The 17,336-nt window shown below is 40.9% G+C and overlaps 1 protein-coding gene across 3 annotated transcripts in view; it reads left to right on the forward strand.

Moving 5' to 3' along the window:
• Window positions 1-17,336, forward strand: part of LOC105466335 (S-adenosyl-L-methionine-dependent tRNA 4-demethylwyosine synthase TYW1) — a 252,872-nt gene that overhangs the window by 132,356 nt on the left and 103,180 nt on the right. The gene's annotated exons all lie outside the window — the stretch shown is intronic.

Below are 17,336 nucleotides of genomic sequence, written 5' to 3' on the forward strand. Positions count from 1 at the left end.
TTATCCCAGCTATTTGGGAGGCTGAGGCAGGAGAATTGCCTGAACCTGGGAGGTGGAGGCTGCAGTGAGCCAAGATCATGTCACTGCACTGCAGCCTGGGTGACAGAGTGAGACTCTGTCTCAAAAAATAAATAAATAAATAAATAAATAAATAAATAAATAAAAAAAAATGGCATCGTATTTGCACATAACCTACACTCATCCTGTATACTTTAAATCATCTCTAGATTACTTATAATATGTAGTACAATGTAAACGCCATGTAAGTAGTTGTTATACTGCATTTTAAATGTTTGTGTGATTTTTAATTGTTTTACTTTTCCCAAATATTTTTCATCCATGGTTTGGTTGAATGTGTGGAAATGGAACCCACAGATATGGAGGGCCGACGGTACATAGCCACCTTAAAAGAGGCGTCTGCAGGCTGGGTGTGGTAGCTCACACCTGTAATCCCAGCACTTTGGAAGGCCAAGGTGCGCAGATCGCTTGAGGTCAGGAGTTCAAGACCAGTCTGGGCAAGATGGCAAAACCCTGTCTCTACCAAAAGACAAAATACAAAAATTACCTGTGGTCCCAGCTACTCAGGAGACTAAGGTGGGAGAATCAATCGCTTGAGCCTGGGAGGCAGAGGCTGTAGTGAGCCGAGATTGCGCCACTGCACTCCAGCGTGGGCGACAGTGAGACCCCCATCTTAAAAAAAAAAAAAAAAAAAAAAAAAGTTTCTGCAAATAGCATATGTTTAAATATGAAGTTAATTTTCCTGAATTTCTAGGACCAAATTTCCTAAGCCATCAGTAGCCTCAGAACGTTCACATTGAATGTCATTTTCTGCAAACATTTGGCCTTTCTTGTGTATTTTCATATGGCATACTTACCTTCCTTTTCTTTTTCACCAAAAATAACCTTCCGGTTCTGCTTTTCCATTAATCCTCCTTCCTTCCTTCCTTCCTCGCTTTCTTTCTGTTACTTTTCTAAGCATTGTTTGTGCACTCTTGACATCTGACTGATAATGATAATCACCCCAGGAGCTTTAAAAAAATGACAGTTTCCTGGTCCTCATGGCATCTGAGAATCTGCTTGTTAGACGTCCCAGGTTTCATTTGGTATACAGCCAGATATGGGAGTCACTGTCCCAGAAAACTTGCCTTTCTCTCCTGTGCCCAGTGCTTACTTTGACATTCCTAACCCATCACTGTCTGGCCTTGATGTACATTTTCTGACTCATTTTTCACCGTATTCCCCAGGAGGGCCATGCTTCCCTGCTTACCTTGCCATTTCTGCACATGTGCCCACCACCTTCTCCGTTCTGAGTCTTCGATTACTGTCTCCCCAGATTTTGGAAGGAATGTTCTTTCTTTCCCTTCTTTGACTTGTAGAAATTCTGTGCACCTCCTAGACACAGTTTTGTTATTACCTCTACTGCAAAGTCTTTTCTGATTATAATTAGCTGCCCCCTTTTCCCTTCCTAAGTTTTATATCTATTAAAAAACACTGTTTTTCTTCTGTTTTGTCTTAGCTGCTCTTTCCTGAGCTGGATCCCTTACTTACGTCTGAATTCTGCACAATATCTAGCATAGTACACTTTAAGGTATTTGATAAACGCTTCCATTTTTTTTCTTGGAGACTGGGTCACCAAAGCTGGAACACAGTGGCACCATCATAGCTCACTGCAGCCTCCAACTCCTGGACCCAGATGATCCTCCTGCCTCAGCCTCCCAAGTATCTGGGACCATAGGCACATACTGCCATGCCTAGTTAATTTTTTTATTTTATTTTATTTTATTTTTGTAGAGACTCTGAAACTCCTGGCATCAGGCAATCTTCCTGCCTTGGAAGTGTTGGGATTATAGGCATGAGCCACTGCTCCAGGCCTGATAAATGTTTCTTTTTTTTTTCTTCTTCTTCTTTTTTTTTTTTTTTTTGAGACGGAGTCTCATTCTGTTGCCCAGCCTGGAGTGCAGTGGCACGATCTCGGTTCACTGCAACCTCTGCCTCCCGGGTTCAAGCGATTCTTGTGCCTCAGCCTCCCCAGTAGCTAGGATTACAGCTGCATACCACCATGCCTGGCTAATTTTTGTATTTTTTGCAGAGATGGGGTTTCGCCATGTTGGCCAGGCTGGTCTCAAACTCCTGACCTCAAGTGATCCGCCTGCCTCAGCCTCCCAAAGTGCGGGGATTACAGGTGTGAGCCACTGTGCCCAGCTTGTTTCTTAAAAGAATGAATGGGTGGAAACCCAACAGAGATTTGTAAAGTACCATATGTGTTTTACCAATTGTCCAGCTGATTAAATCTTTGTGGGTTTCTTTTGCTGTTTTATGCTCGAGAAGTTAAATCCATGCCCTTTTTGGTTATTAATACTGATGTTATTTAAGAAATGCAAAAAGGCCTTACTTTGGTTTCTAAGCTGTCTTGGATTTACATAGCATAAAAATTAGAATGGATTTAAATGGGAGTAAACAGCAGGAGCTGGCTAAGTCAGGCCCATCTGAGATTGTTATCTAGACTGTGTTCTTAGAATGTGGAAGATGACAAGGAAACATTGATACAATAGCTTAATAGTTTACTTCCTTTCTTTGGTCAAAATGTTCCACAAACTGAATTCTTACCTTGAAGTAACTAGCCTTTGGGTGGCGAATTCACTTGTAATTACTCTGGGTTTGCTTATGATAGTAATGCAGTAACTTAAAGTTAGAAAATAATTTCAACCCAGGAGCATCTTAAATAGAAGTCATTATTATCTCTATGTAATTCTTGTTGGAATGTTTCCTTGGGCAATTTAAACTTCCCACACATTAGGGCAATTGCTTTCTGAGCATTTTGTAGCAATTAGAGTTGTTGTTTCTTGGTCTTGCATTGTTTTTGTTGCCTTGTAAGAGAAGATCTGTGGCAGGATGCTGCTCTTAAAAATTTTCCTTTAAATTGACTCAAGCTGTTATTTCCTTCTGAATGGCTGATCTTATAAGACATAGTAGATGCTATTAAGAAAGATTTTGGCACTTAAAACATTTATTTTGTAGTTATATGTATCAGCTAGGGTCAAACATATAAAAACTCAAATGCTGGCTCAGCGCGGTGGCTCACACCTGTAATCCCAGCACTTTGGGAGGCTGAGGTGGGCAGATCACTTGAGGTCAGGAGTTCAAGACCGGCCTGGCCAACATGGTGAAAACCCATCTCTACTAAAAATACAAAAAACAATTAGCCAGGCATGGTGGCAGGTACCTGTAATCCCAGCTACTCGGGAGGCTGAGGCAGGAGAATTGCTTCAACCCAGGAGGTGGAGGTTGTAGTGAGCCAAGATCGCACCACTGTACTCCAGCCTAGGCAACAAGAGCGAGACTCTGTCTCAAAATAAATATATTACAATAAAAAATAAAAACTCAAATGATATCAGATTACTATAAATAAAAGTGTTATATCAGATATTTTAATTAGAACATCCATACTGTTGTCTTCTGTTATTTGATTAGGCTTTTACTATGCCTGAGCAAGGAAAGTCATTTGAAAAGAATTTCTTAAACTTTATAAACAAAAAATTTTGATTTGTCCCAAGATTTTCAGCCCATTTCTGATCTAGTACTACTCAAAGTAGAAGGTAGCATATTTTGTTTTTAACTCTTGGCAAGTATAATGTTTACATTTCTAGATCTTTATCCTTTGTCAAAATGTTCCTTTTCAGTATGAGGAGAGAAATATATTGGTACTTGAGTATGTGGGCTAAAAACCAATTCCATTAAGATACCAGAGTAAAAAACGTGTTAGCTTCAATTTCCGTCCGCGATAGCTACTTGTCAAACAGTCTTTTTTTTTTAAAAAAAAAAGAGAAATATATCTTATACAAGAAAACACTGCCAGCTTTTAGCAGTAAACTTTTATCAGCAATGTGACCAGATGTGTCTCTCGTGGACTATGATTATGTCAGGGTCAAGATCCGGTAGTAAGTTGAACTGTTTAATTCTTTTCTCTGTTTAAGTAATAGCACTGACATTCTTGAAACCTCATATTTAAAAAGAAAAATGACCAACATAATTTCTTACGTTACAGTGACCATTGGCTCTCTCTCTACAGATGATGTTAGGATACTCTGACCTGATATCATGATTTGAATAATGGTTGTTCCATTGGTATGAAGGGCTTATTGTACATTAATGAGAGAGCCCTCTATCTAATATTTAAATAAACCAGTTTATGTATGTGGCCCACAATTTGCTAATTAAAAAACAAACATTTCATATTTGACCTTGTATCGGGTTATAAAAATATTATGTGCTGCTTGTAGAAATTTGGGGGAAGTAAAGAGAAATATAAAGAAGCAAGGAAAGAAATTACCTATAATTCCGGGACCTTAACACAGTAATTAACATTTGAAGTACTTCTACTTAATCCTCCGGGGGAGGGCATGCTTTTTTGCAAATAATTCCATCTTATATGTTACTTTTGTTTTTGTTTAACATCGTGTCATAAGTATTTTTCCTTGTCATTAACACTTCTCTGTGATTGTCATATTAAAGAGAGTGTAGTCATTCATCCTGCTGAGTTTCCTGCTTGTTGGACCGTAGTAGGGAGCAGCAGGAGTGTGTGATGTCCCGGCATCCTTCTTCCCATCCTAGAGACCTGACAGTCAGATTTTCTGTCCTTAGCACACTGAGGACAAAGTCTCAGCTACTCCCGAGTTGCAGCATGCACATTTTGTCACTTTTGAACATTTTTAAAACTGAATGCTGCCAGAGATGACAAGTTATATTTAATTGGTGGCATTGAGACTTTCACAAAGGGGAAGCATAAGATAATGGTACATTAAATCATGGCATGGCCTTTATCCTAGAGTTTCTTGTAGTCAATGAAATATATCTTCTTCTTTCCTTTCCTTTAGGATGAGCTTGTCTGCCTTCCATGGTTCTGACAAGTTTCCCTTCTTATTGACCTATTTTGTTTATTTCCACCTCTCATCATCGATACCAAAGTCTATTCTTGAGCCTTAACCCGTCTGGCTAATCAGGATATCTGTTTGTTACCACCTTTTTGAAGGCTTTAACTTTCATGTAAACCATGGGACCCCTATCCACAGGCATAGATCCCCCAGGGCTGATTCCATTCAACTTGGATTTAATGCCATTTTACCTTGCTCTGCTTAGCTAAAATGTTATTCTGCTTTCAGTCATTTCTGAAATCAGACAAGACTGCTGTGCTTGATTTGTGCAAATGTGTTGTCTAAAGCCAGTGTCTGCAAGCTGGGATAATTCCTTAGTAAACTGGTTCCCCCTAGACCTGACTTTTACCTAATATTGTTTTAGGGAAATGTAAGTGTATTGCATCTTAGGTTCGTGTTGAGGCATCAGGTAACGTCTAGTGGATAATAGTTTCTATGGGTTTGGAGACTCAGGAGAACACCGGGGAAGGAATACTGAGTGTAGATCTGAAAGTCATCTCTTTAGCAACAGATTGTAGTTAAAGGCAAGGAAGCAGGTGGGATGACCCAGGAAGTGCCTAAAGAAGGCAAAGAGGGAGCCTGCGGGAACAAAAGTGTTGAAGCTTTCAACATGAAGAGCACATAGAGAGTGAGTCTGGGAAGAATTTGATAAAGATATTGGTTCAATTCCTTGCAACTCAAGGAAACAGTGAGTTTCCAGAAAGATTACGAAATAAAGGTACGACAAAAAGGAAAATAGCTTTACCAGTTGGTCTTTAATTACTATGTCAAAAAGAAAGTATGGTGCAGTGTTTTGTGTCGAAGCCATTGTATAGAGGGATGAATGGGAAGGATGGAAATGGGAAGAGTGAATAATCGATCTGAATGTAGTGAATACTGACTTACTAATAATAAAGAAGTCAAAGCATTTCCTTTCATCAGCTTAAAGAATTGCATAGCGTATCTACTAAAAACTTTACATTTAGAAAATAAATATTGAAGAAAATGACTCATACTTTACCAGAATTCAAAGGTAAACAGTTACTATATTGCATTACATCTTCTATGGTTTTTATGCATGTTCATATATATGTGTCTATATTTCACTTATAAAATTGAAATCATGTTGTACATATTTTTGCAACTATATATATGTTACTAATTATTTTTATAGAGATGGTAGTCTTCTTTTGTTGCCCAGGCTGGTCTTGAACTACTGGGCTCAAGCAATCCTCCTGCATCAGCCTCCCTAGTAATTGGGATACAGATGTGCTCCAGCATACCTGGCTAAAATTTTTTTTTGAGAGATGGGGTCTTGTTTGTTGCCTAGGCTGGTCTTGAATCCCTGGTTTCAAGTGATCCTCCTACCTTGGCCTCCCAAAATACTGATCCTCCTACCTTGGCCTCCCAAAATACTGGGATTACAGGCATGAGCCACTGTGGCTGGCCTTCAACTATATTTTTATATAGTTTATATATTATGAACAACTATGCCAACTTTTATTGTCGTAGATTAATTTTGCCTATTATTGAACTTTTAAATTTATTTTTGTTTTGCCTGTTTTTGAACTTTATATAAGTGAAATGATTGTTTATGCCTTTGTGTCGGATTTTTCAACATTATAATATTATAATAACTCAATTATAATAGTATAATAACACTCAACATTGTGTTCTGAGATTCCTCCATGATTTTGCAAGTAATAGTTGTTCTGAATACAAGTCCAGATACAGGTACTGCATATATCGTCTCCCAGTCTGTCTTTACCAGTTTATTTATTTTATTTTATTTTATTTTATTTTATTTTATTTTATTTTATGTTATTGTTTTGAGGTGGAGTTTCACTCTTGTTGCCCAGGTTGGAGTGCAATGGCGTGATCTTTGCTCACTGCATCCTCCGCCTCCTGGGTTCAAGCGATTCTCCTGCCTCAGCTCCCAAGTAACTGGGATTATAGGCGTGCACCACCATGCCCAGCTAATTCTGTATTTTTAGTAGAGATGGGGTTTTACCAGTTTGGTCAGGCTGGTCTCGAACTCCTGACTTCAAGTGATCCACCCGCCTTAGCCTCCCAAAGTGCTGGGATTACAGGTGTGAGACACTGCGCCTGGCCTGTCTTTGCCAGTTTAAACTCTTAATATTGCTTGATAAACAGAGCTCTTCATTTTAACCAAGTCTAGTTTATCACTTTTTAAAAAGTATTATGTTTAGTGCTTTTCCTGTCCTATTTGTGAAATCTTTGCCCACCCCAAGGTCATGAAGATAGTTTCTTATGTTTTCCTCTTTCAGAAGTGTTGTTATTACTATTTTTCAATTTGGTCTGTGAATCATCTGAAATTAGAGGGTATTGCATAAGGTAGAGGATCTGAATTTTTTTTTTTTAATGGACTTTATAGTTTAGAGCAGTTTTAGACTCAAAACAAAATTGAGCAGAAGGTCCAGAGATTTTCCGTATCCCCCCTATTCCATGCATGCATAGATACCTCCTTATCAATATCACCCACAAGAGTGGCACATTTATTATAACTGATGAACATATACGGATCCATCATTATCAGCCATAGTCTGTATTTTACATTACGGTTCGTTGTGGTTGTACATTCTGTGGGTGTGGACAAATATATAGTGACATGTATCCACCATTACAGTGTCATATGGGGCAGTTTCACTGCCCTAAGAATCTCCTGTACTCTGTTTATCTCTCCCTCCCCTATCCCTGGCAACCGTGGATCTTTTTACTGTCTGCGTAGTTTTGCCTTTTCCAGAATGTCATATAGTTGGAATCATACCATTTGCAGCCTTTTCAGATTTGCTTCTTTCACTTAGCAATATGCATTTAAGGTTCCTTCCATGTGTTTTCACATGGATAGCTCATCTCTTTTTAGAGCTAAACAATATTCCATTGTCTGGCTGCACCACAGTTTATTCACCTACTGAAGGACATCTTGGGTGCTTGCAAGTTTTGGCAGTTTTGAACACAGCTGCTATAAACATCAGTGTGCAAGTTTGTGTTTGGATGTAAATTTTCAACTCCTTGGAGTAAATACCAAAGCGTGTAGTTGCTGGGTAGTTTCATAAGAGTATTGCTTAGTTTTTTGAGAAACTGCCAAACTGTCTTCCAAAGTGGCTGTACCATTTTGTATTCCCACTAGCAATGGATGAGAGTTTCTGTCATTGCTGTTTTGTTTTGCATTTTCTTTTTTTTTTTGAGACGGAGTCTCGCTCTGTTGCCCAGGCTGGAGTGCAGTGGCCAGATCTCAGCTCACTGCAAGCTCCGCCTCCCGGGTTCACACCATTCTCCTGCCTCAGCCTCCCGAGTAGCTGGGACTACAGGCGCCCGCCACCTCGCCCGGCTAGTTTTTTGTATTTTTTAGTAGAGATGGGGTTTCACCGTGTTAGCCAGGATGGTCTCGATCTCCTGACCTTGTGATCCACCCGTCTCGGCCTCCCAAAGTGCTGGGATTACAGGCTTGAGCCACCGCGCCCGGCCTTTGTTTTGCATTTTCCTGATGACAGGTGATGTGGAACATTTTTTCATACACTTATTTGCCATTCGTATGTCTTTGATGAGATGTCTGTTATGGTCTTTGGCCCGTTTTTAATTAGGTTGTTCATTTTCTTATTGTTGAGATTTAAGAGTTCTTTGTATATTTTGGAGTCCTTTATCAAATATGTCTTTTGCAAATATTTTCTGTCAGTCTGTAGCTTGTCTTTTCATGTCTTGGCAGTGTCTTTTGAAGAGCAGAAATGTTTAATACTTACCAATTTTTTCTCTCACGGGTCACGCCTTTAGTTTGCTATCTAAAAAGTTATTACCAAATCCAAGGTCATCTAGACTTTCTCCTGTGTTATCTTCTAGAACTCTTAAAGTTTTGCCTTTCACATTTAGTTTTGTAATACACTTAGAGTTAATTTTTGTGAGAGGTATAAGGTGTTCTTCTAGATTCTTTTTTTTTTTTTTTTGCATGTGAATTTCCAGTTTCAGCACTGTTTGTTGAAAAAAATTATCTTTTCCCCATTGTATTACTTTTTTCTCTTTTGCGAAAGATCAGTTGACTATATTTGTGTGAGTCTTTTTCTGGGCTCTGTTCTGTTTCTTTGGTTTATTTGTCTGTTCTCGCAACAGTATCACATACATTTCAGGGAATTTGATATCAACATCTACTATATTTGTTAATCTTTTCTGTTTGTTGGTCTTGTTCTCTGTTTCTGTTTTTGTATTGCATACTTTTTCTTTCGTGGTTTTGAGTATGTTAAATATGATTCCATTTTCTCTCCTTTCTTAGCATATTAATCATACTTCACTTGTTACTTTTTTAGTGTTTTCCCTGGCGTTTGTAATATAGGTCTACCAGTAATTGAAGTCCATTTTCAAAGAACACTATGTTGCTTCCTGAGTAGGGCAAGTACCTTATAATAACAAAGTAATCTTTTTTTTTTTTTTCTTCTTCGAGACCAAGTCTTACTCTGTCACCCAGGCTGGAGTTCAGTGGCCTGATCTCAGCTCACTGCAACCTCCGCCTCCCGGGTTCAAGCAATTCGCCTATGCCAGCCTCCCAAGTAGCAGGGATTACAGGCGCCTGCCATTACACCTGGCTAATTTTTTTTATTTTTAGTAGAGACGGGATTTCACCATGTTGGCCAGGCTGGTCTTGAACTCGTGACCTCAAGTGATCCGCCCGCCTTGGCCTCCCAACGTGCTGGGATTATAGGCTTGACCCACCGTGCCTGGCCTCCTTATAATAACAAAATAATCCTGATTCTTCCCTCCTGTCCTTACATCATTGCCATCATTCATTTTACTTATACATAAGCATGCATAATCAATATATTGTTGCTATTTTATTATTTTGGGCAAATTGCTATCTGTTAGTTGAATTAAGAATAAGAAAAATAAACGTTTTTATTTTACTCCTTGTCTGATGTTCTTCCTTTCTCTTCTTAGATCTGAGTTTCTGACCTATATCATTTTCCTTTTCTCTGAAGAACTTTTTTCAACATTTCTTTCGGCTGGGCACGGTGGCTCACGCCTGTAATCCCAGCACTTTGGGAGGCCGAAGCGTGTGGATCACGAGGTCAGGAGATCGAGACCATATCGGCTAACATGATGAAACCCTGTCTCTACTAAAAATTCAAAAAGTTAGCCGGGCGTGGTGGCGGGTGCCTGTAGTCCCAGCTACTTGGGAGGCTGAGGCAGCAGAATGGCGTGAACCCGGGAGGGGACCTTGCAGTGAGCTGCGATCGCACCACTGCAATCCAGCCTGGGAGACAGTGAGACTGCATCTCAAAAACAAACAAACAAACAAACAAACAAAAAAACCCCATTTCTTTCAAGGAAGATCTACTGGCAACAAATTCCCCCAGTTTCTGGTTGTCTGAAAAAGTATTTCTCCTTCCGTTCTGAAGGACAGTTTCATAGTGTGCACATACTAGGTGGTGATTTTTTCTTTCAGTACTTTAAATATTTCACCCTGCCATCTCCTTGCTTGCATGGTTTCTGGATAGAAGTTGAAATCATTCTTTCCTTTTCTATATGTAAGGCTTTTTTCCCTCTGTCTTCTTTCTGGAATTTGTTAAATATTTGATTTTCTATGGTTTGAAACTTACATGCTTATCTGTAGTTTTTCTGGCATTTATCCTACTTCGTGTTCTGGGAGCCTCCTGACTGTGGTTTGGGGCCTGACATTAACATGGGGAAATCTTGAGTCATTATTCTTTCAAATATTACTTTTGTTCTTTTCTCTTTTTCTTTTCCTTCTGGTATTCCTGTTACACATACATTACACCCTTTGTAGTTATCCCACAGCCCCTGGATATTCCATTCTGGTTTATTTCAGTCTTTTTTCATTTTGCTTTTCGGTTTTAGAGTTTCTGTTGAGAATCCTTAAACTCAGAGATTCCTTCCTCAGCCATGTCCAGTCTCAAGGCCATTCTTCATTTCCAAAATCAGAGTGTTTTAGAGCTCCAGCATTTTGGTTTGGTTCTTTCTTAGGATTTCCATCTCTGTTTACATTGTCCATCTGTTCTTGTGTGCTGTGTACTTTATCCACTGGAGCTCTTTGCATCTGGTTTGGATGCTTATGCTGTCTCTTTAAGCTTTGCTTTTTGCCTTTTAGTATGCCTTGTAACTTTTCTTGTTAGCTGAACATGATATCCTAGGTAAAAGGAACTGCTCTCACTAGACCTTTAATAACGTAATGGTATGGTATATGGGGAGGGGAAGCATTCTATAGTCTTATGATTAGGTCTCAGTGTTTTTTGTTTTGTTTTATTTTGTTTTTTTTTTTTGAGACAGAGTCTTGCTCTGTCACTCAGGCTGGAGTGCGGTGGCACGATCTCGGCTCACTGCAACTTCTGCCTCCCAGGTTCAAGCAATTCTCCTGCCTCAGCCTCCCAAGTAGCTGGGATTTCAGGCACCCGCCACCATGCTCCACTAATTTTTGTATTTTTAGTAGAGACGGGGTTTCACCATGTTGGCCAGGCTAGTCTTGAACTCCTAACCTCAAATGATCCACTGCCTCGGCCTCCCAAAGTGCTGAGATTACAGGTGTGAGCCACCATGCCCAGCCTAGGTCTCAGTCTTTTAGTGAGGCTGTACCCCTGGACTGTGAACTTCACAAATACTTCTCAGTCTTTTTTCCCCCCGAAGCAGGACAGGTTGGCTAGAGTGTACTGCAGTTGGCTATTTCCCTTTTCTTACATGGAAGGCTGGTGCTGGCTGGAGTTGAGTATTTCTCTTCCACTTGGTTAGTTAGGCTCTGACAAAACCAAGCAAGTTAGGTTCTGGTTAAATCGTTTCTCCTGAGAGCCGACTTGGTTATCAACAGAATGCTCTGGCACATGTCAAATGGTTCCTGTTTCCCTCCCCTTACTGGAAGCACAAGGGATTTCCCCCTGTATATGCACTGTGAGAATCTGGCAGAGCTCCAGTAGGTAAAACTCACAAAAGCATAGGGCCCCTAATGACTGGGTCTGTCTGGGACTTTTGTGTCAGGCTTGTCCACACTGAGCCTCCAGCACTTTGTCAATTACAGTTCAGTTTCCCTGTTGGTCCTGGTCTCTGTGGAGGTTTCTGCTCCTGTAAGTTGTGATTCTCTGTGCCTGCCTGTTTTTCCCTCCAATTATGGGGACAGCAGGTTTGCCATGTGACCTCACTTCTCTGATGGATCTAAGAACAGTTGTTGATTTTTCAATTTGTTCAGCTTTTTACTTGTTAAGACACAGTGATGACTTCCAAGCAACTTTCTTGCTGCATTGGAAACTGGAAGGCTCGTGGGGGTTAATTTTAAGTTTTAACATCTGATAGTATAAGTCTCACAGCTTTTTTCTTTAAGACCTAGTAATTTTTGTCTTTATGAATTCTGCTTTTAGTGTCATGCTTAGACCCTTAGGATGTAAAAATATTTATGTTTATTTTCTGGTTCTGTCCTAGCCCAGTTGTTTAAATCTCAACTCTTTAATCCAGTTGGGATATAACTTAGCATTCATTTTTATGTAGTTCCCAAGTACCATTTATTGAATGAACCATCTTTAAAGTACAGATTTGATAAGCTATCATTACTATGTATTGAAACTTGATATATGTGCTGTTCCATTCCCAGAAGATGCTCTGTGTGTTGACTTCTACTTTTTTTTTTCTTAACAGAGTGTCATATTTCTCTATAGAAGTAATTATAGGCTGTGCGTGGTGACTCATGCCTCTAATCCCAGCACTTTGGGAGGCTGAGGCAGATGGATCACCTGAGGTCAGGGGTTCGAGACCAGCCTGGCCAACACAGTGAAACCCCATCTCCACTACAAATACAAAAATCAGCCGGGTGTGGTGGCAGGTGCCTGTAATCCCAGCTACTAGGGAGGCTGAGGCAGGAGAATCACCTGAACACTGGAGGTGTAGGTTGCAGTGAGCCGAGATTGCATCACTGCACTTCAGCTTAGGAAACAGAGAGACTCCATCTCCAAAAACAAACGGCCGGGCACGGTGGCTCACGCCTGTAATCCCAGCACTTTGGGAGACCAAGGCGGGCAGATCACGAGGTCAGGAGATCGAGACCATCCTGGCTAACACAGTGAAATCCCGTCTCTACTAAAAATACAAAAAATTAGCCGGGCTTGGTGGGGGGCGCCTGTAGTCCCAGCTACTCGGGAGGCTGAGGCAGGAGAATGGCGTGAACCCGGGAGGCAGAGCTTGCAGTGAGCAGAGAACGTGCCACTGCACTCTACCCTGGGTGACAGAGTGAGACTCTGTCTCAAAAAAAAAAAAAAAAAAAGAAGTAAATATAACTCTCCAACACTGTTCTTACTGTCTGGATAATATTTTTTTTTGTATGGATTTTTAACAAATAGCCTGACAAGTCTTATCTTTGGCAGCCTTTCCTAACTCCTTCCCTCCCCTCCCACAGTCAGCATTTGGCACTTCTGGGTCAAGGGTACTTGTGCTTTCTTTTACCACCCAGGACAGCAGGGGTTGGTGTGACTGCTTATGTAATTGTCCTTCCTGTGAATTGAAAGGTCCCCTAGGGAAGGCACAATGTGTGTTACGCCTTTTTATTCACTGTAGTATTCAAAGCCCTTAACACGGTGACTGACACGTGTTTGCCACATAAGTATTTGGTCAATGAGCAAATTGCATTTATCTGCTCTCCTCTTGGTGTATATTCTGTTATTTCCCAACAATCTACTTGGTTTGGTAATTGAAAGCTTGGGTCTCTGAAACAAGGCTACCAAGGTTTGGATACTGGCTCTGCCACCTATTATGTGTGTCATTTTGGGCAAGAGACTCACTTTTCTCACCTGTGAAATGGGGTAAATAACAGTGCCTACCTTATAGGGTCTAGACAAAAACACCTAGAAACATTATAGGAAGTAATTTTGTTTGAATTTTACAAAATGATGCCCTCTATTATCATTTTTGTATATGTGATTAAATATTTTATACATATGAAAAGATACAGTGAATAAGATAGTAAGTACCGCTATAACTATAGTCTAGCTTAAGAAATAAATATTACAAATTCATTTGCGGGCTTTGTGGACCTCATTTCTATCATACTTCTTTTCCTTCCTTTTCTTCCAGAGGGAATCAGTATCCTGTAATTGGTGTTTATCATTCCATGTTGTCTTCAGTATTTCATATTTGGTGTTTATCATTCCATATTGTATTCGTGAGGGTTCTCTAGAGGGACAGAGCTAATACGATAGATGTATATATGAAGGGGAGTTTATTAGGAGAATTGACTCGCACTGTCACAAGGTGAAGTCCCACAATAGGCCGTCTGCAAGCTGAGGTGCCAGGAAGCCAGTCCAAGTCCCAAAACCTCAGAAGCAGGGAAGCTGACAATGCAGCCTTCAGTCTGTGGCCAAAAGGCCTGAGGACCCCTGGCAAACCACTGGTATAAGTCCAAGAGTCCAAAAGCTGAAGAACTTGGAATTTGATGTTCGAGGGCAGGAAGCATCCAGCACGGGAGAAAGATGAAGGCCAGAAGGCTCAGCCAGTCTGGTTTTTCCATGTTCTTCTGCCTGCTTTTATTCCGGCTGTGCTGGCAGCTAATTAGGGGGTGCCCACCCAGATTGAGGGTGGGTCTGCCTTTCCCAGTTCACTGACTCAAATGTTAATCTCCTTTGGCAACACCCTCACAGACACACCCAGGAACAATACTTTGCATCCTTTATTACAATCAAGTTGACATTCAGTGTTAACCATCACACAGTGTCTTGCTCTGTTGCCCAGGCTGGAGTGCCGTGGTATGATCATGGCTCACCAGAGCCTTGAACTCCTGGACTCGAGCAGTCCTCCCACCTCAGCCTCCCAAGTAGCTAGAGACAGTAGGTGTGCATCATTGCGCCCGGCTAATTTTTGCATTTTGTAAAGATGTGGTCTCACTGTGTTGCTCAGGTTGGTCTTGAACTCCTGGCGTCAAGTGATCCTCTTGCTTTGGCCTCCCAAAGTCCTGGGATTACAGATGTGAGCCACTGCTCCTGGCCTGTCATCCCATATTTATACCTCACTCTTATGTGTAACTCCATAAGTAATAGAGCATAGTGTTTTCCATATTTTTAAACTTTATATGATAACATAACCCTATATGTATCCTTATGCAATTTGATTTAATTTTTGACCATTTTTTTAAAATAAAAAATTACCTTTTTACCATTTTAAGGTATACAGTTCAGTGGTATCATGTACATTCATATTATATGCAACTATTACCACCATCCATCTCCAGAACTGTTTCATCTCCCCATTCTTCCCCCCAAACTATGAAACTTCCTATTCATTAAATACTAGCCTCCCTAATTTCTTCCTCCCTGCAACTTGTTTTTCTTTTGTTTGAAATTATGCTTGTGAGGTATTCATATTGTTATATTTAGCCTTTGAGACTTTGTAACTGCTATGTAGCATTCTATCCTGCAAATATTCCCTGATGTAGGAGAAATTCATCCTCCTACAGATGGGCATTTGGATTGTTTCACAGTTTGTAACTCTGCAGTGAACATTGTTGAAAGTGTCTCTTTGTGCACATGTGCAATAATTTCTTTTGGAACTAACCTGTGGTTGGAAGTTGCTGGATCATAGAATATATACATCTTAAACTTGAACTTGATTAGATTTTTGTCGCCGAACCCTGTCCTACATGATTATACTTAGGAGACTACTGCATTAAATTTCTATTTTCTATCCTCACGAATACTTGGTCTTGTTAGTTGTCGATTTTATTTTATTTATTTTTTGAGACAGGGTCTTGCTCTGTTGGCAGACTGGAGTGCTGTGGTGCCATCATGGCTCATTGCAGTCTCAACCTCCTGGGCTAAAGCGATCTTCCCACCTCAGTTCCCCAAGAAGCTGGGACTACAGGCGTGCACCACCATGCCTGGCTAATTTTTTTGATTCTTTAACTTACACAGATGGAGTCTCACTATGTTGCCCAGCTGGTCTTAAACTCCTGGCCTCAAGTGATCCTCCCACCTTGGCTTTCAAAAGTGCTGGGATTGGCCGGGCGCGGTGGCTCACACCTGTAATCCCAGCACTTTTGAAGGCCAAGGTGGGTGGATCACTTGAGGTCAGGAGTTTGAGACTAGCCTGGCCAACATGGTGAAACCCTGTCTCTACTAAAAATACAAAAATTAGCCAAGCATGGTAGCAGGCACCTGTAATCCCAGCTACTCAGGAGGCTGAGGCAGGAGAATCACTTACCCGGGAGACAGAGGTTGCAGTGAGCCAAGATCACACTACACTATTGCACTCCAGCCTGGGTTACAAAGTGAGACTCCGTCTCAAAAAAGAAAAAGAAAAAAAAAAAAAAGATAAATAAAAGGATACCGTGTATCCAAACAACTCTGTGAACCTTACTTAGCAAGGTGCATGTCTTCACCTTGTCAGAGAACCCAGGGAAAAGCAGAAAAGGTTTCTGCTAGACCAGGAAGAGGAAGCTGTCAAAGATACAGGTAGCCATTCTTCATTCTGCCAAGCACTCCCAACCTCCCCCTACTGTATAAAAACTCAGAATCCTGGAAATCAGGAGACAATGTTCCATGCCCATTTTTTTTTTTTTTTAAATAATTGAGGTATAATTTACATATCATAAAGTTCAGGATGTGTGGTGGCTCAAGCCTGTAATCCCAGCACTTTGGGAGGCCAAGGTGGGAGGACTGCTCCAACCTAGGAGTTTGAGACCAGCATGAGCAACATAGCAAAACCCTTTCTCTACCAAAAAATAAAAATAAAAAATCAACCAGGTGTGCTAATGCATTCTTGTAGTCCTAGCTACTTAGGAGGCAGAGGTGGGAGGATCCGTTGAGCTCAAGAGGCCGAGGCTGCAGTGAGCTGTGACTGTGTCACTGCCCTCCAGCCTAGATGACACAGTGACCCCCTGTTTCAAATGAATGAATGAATGAATGAATGAATGAATGAATACATGCATATGTACATACAGAGAGAGAGAAAGTTCACCCTTCTAAAGTATGATTTTTAGTATATTCACAAGCTTGTGAAATCACTACCTAATTCCAGAACATTTTCATCACCCCAACCAAGTTTCTTTCTTTTTTTTTTTTTTTTTTTGAGACGGAGTCTCGCTCTGTAGCCCAGGCTGGAGTGCAGTGGCCGGATCTCAGCTCACTGCAAGCTCCGCCTCCTGGGTTCACGCCATTCTCCGGCCTCAGCCTCCCGAGTAGCTGGGACTACAGGCGCCCGCCACCTCGCCCGGCTAGTTTTTGTATTTCTTAGTAGAGATGGGGTTTCACCGTGTTAGCCAGGATGGTCTCGATCTCCTGACCTCGTGATCCGCCCGTCTCGGCCTCCCAAAGTGCTGGGATTACAGGCTTGAGCCACCGCGCCCGGTCAAGTTTCTTTTTAAATATGTTGAAACAGTTTTTTTTTTTTTTTTTTTTTGAGACAGTGTCTCACTCTGTCACCCAGGCTGGAGTACAG

This window comes from Macaca nemestrina, chromosome 4 (assembly GCF_043159975.1).
Source record: "Macaca nemestrina isolate mMacNem1 chromosome 4, mMacNem.hap1, whole genome shotgun sequence".
NCBI lineage: Eukaryota > Metazoa > Chordata > Mammalia > Primates > Cercopithecidae > Macaca > Macaca nemestrina.